Below are 2,576 nucleotides of genomic sequence, written 5' to 3'. Positions count from 1 at the left end.
GTTGACAACCAGCCATGCCTGTGGCAGAGTCTACCCTGACCTTGTTGTGGGACTTGGTGTGACAGTTAACATCTATGAGCCACAATGTCCTAATTTGTAAAACGAAGACTTTCATAAATTCCATGCCACATTTTAATCTAGTCTTAGTTATTCTTTATGAAAATTTATCTTTCTCTTCAAATTCTTCTTGCTTTTTAGATGTATTTTTTTATCTTTGACTAAAATTTAGTAAGTCAATAGTTTAATACTATGGCATGTTTGAGATGAAATTGTAACAAACCGAAAAAAACTGTTAAAAATTGCAGTTCATCCACAGAAAGGGGACTGATTTCATATCTATGTATATACACATAAACACACATATACAATAGCTCATAAAATATGCCTTAGAAATGAATTATACCAGTGGAGATGGGAACTTGACAACTGGGGGGCAGAGTTGGTAGAAGGATTTTTCTCAGTGTAAATTATTTTATATATTTTGAGTACTTAACTATACAGATGTATTTCCCATTCGAAGTTTAATATAATTTCAAATTGTTATGATAGTTTTCTTACAAATCAAAGGAATTGCTTCAAAACCCAACTCTTAAAATGTTGCAGTAATTTTAAGTTGAAAGAAAACTCACAATACACATTTTGTCTAAGAAAAAAGAACATATTTGGAAAAATATTTAAAGCATGTGTAAGTAGACCTTTTTGACCTAATAAAGGTATCTTTCTCATTAATTATGGGCTGCTCCTAAGAATGGTGCCTATAGAGTAGCTGAGGCTGGTCATAAAAGTGTGGGTCTGGAAATGGTTATTTGCAGCGGTCAATAATTTAGTGTTCTAGGATGTCTGTAGTAAATAAATAAATAAATAAATAAACAAAATAGGCTTGGCGCCCATAGCACACTGGTTACAGCACCAACCACATACACTGGGGCTGGAGGCTTCCAACCTGGCCCAGGCCTGCTACTCAACAATGACAACTGCAACAAAAAGTATCCAGGCATTGTGGCAGGCGCCTGTAGTCCCAGCTACTTGGGAGGCTGAGGCAAGAGAATTGCTTAAGCGTAAGAGTTTGTGGTTGCTGTGAGCTATGACACCACAGCACTCTACTGAGGGCAACATAGTGAGACTATGTCTCAAAAAAATAATAATAAATTAAATAAATATATTTAGTGTCCTACATTTTCTGTAGACATGCAGTCCGTTCACAATGAGCACCATCAGGACTGGAAAGGAACCAATCCACTTTCCTCTTTCTTGGTTCCTCTGCTACAAACCTGAAAACATGGCTAGACTCATGATAAACATCAACCCTAAGTTTCATATCATCATGGGTACTGACTTTTCTTGACGATAGGAATGAAAATCAAGATTTTGACAAATGCATGTTATATTTATTTTGAATACCAAGCAAGAAGAAAACACTTCAGTAATATGCAAGAGGAGGACAATAAGAAGGTTGTCCCAAGCAGTGTAGTCAGCCATTGCCAGAAATGGAACTTCTCTCCCTACATTTCCATTGATTGGATTCCAACCCAACAATATAATATTTTTACTTCACATGCACTTATATATGCATATTTAATTATCTATTTACATGTACTTGCTTAGTAATAAATTATATGCAGTATAAAATCTACATAAGAAATATAAATTCTTAAAGATTAAGAGAAAAATATATGTCAAACCTAGTAAGTGTAGTGTATAAATGTCTTAACATAATAATCAAGAAAGTACAGTAAAGGCTATGTTACACAGTTTGTTGTATTTCAAGTTGTATACAAAACCAGCACATTGTACCCCATAAATGCATTAATGTACACAGCTATGATTTAATTTAAAAAAAGAAAAAGAAATATAAATAAAATTTCTAATACTGACTTCTCATTCTCCAATGTTATGCACACTCTCTCTACAGTATGCACGCGCCAGTGCAGAATACCTAAAATCAGTTTAATATTTTGGTTTAGTATTTTGTCATAATTTCCATATGATTTGATCTTTCATTTGCGAAAATAATTATACTTAATATCTTTCATTAAACAGATAAGATGACTTTGTTTTATCTAAAAGACATCTTTTGTAAAAATCCTGAACTACTCATAAGACAGTATTTTTCATGCTTCAAATGAAAAAAGCTTAAGAACGACATAGCCTTGCCTTTAAAGAGTGTAGAACCTAGTGGGGATTCTGAAATCTCTATTTTTATGTAAAATTTATGTTATGATGATGTGGCAACTTTAATACACACAAATGTTTTAGAGTTTAGAGGGCAGAACAAAAATTACCTTAACAGGAAGCTTCAAGAAAGACTTAACTGAAAAGGCTAGGGTCTAGCTCCTCTCTGACGCATGAGAAGCTGTTCGATTGATAGAGGTGAGTATGGAGAGGCAGAGATGCTATCCTAGGTGGGAGAATGGCAGAAGCTGTCCAGGTAGAATGGGGTCCTTGTTCAAAAAACAAGGAGAGGGAAGCTGAATGTGTAAACAGGAAATCGGGTAGTATAAGGCTTTTAGTTGCTGGCTAAAGATTTGAGTATTTACTAAGCACACACCAAGAAAGCTCTAAAGATGTGATGGAAC

Source organism: Otolemur garnettii, unplaced genomic scaffold (assembly GCF_000181295.1).
Source record: "Otolemur garnettii isolate 467f Iridium unplaced genomic scaffold, OtoGar3 scaffold00032, whole genome shotgun sequence".
NCBI classification, from domain to species: domain Eukaryota; kingdom Metazoa; phylum Chordata; class Mammalia; order Primates; family Galagidae; genus Otolemur; species Otolemur garnettii.
This window is presented reverse-complemented; position numbering follows the sequence as displayed.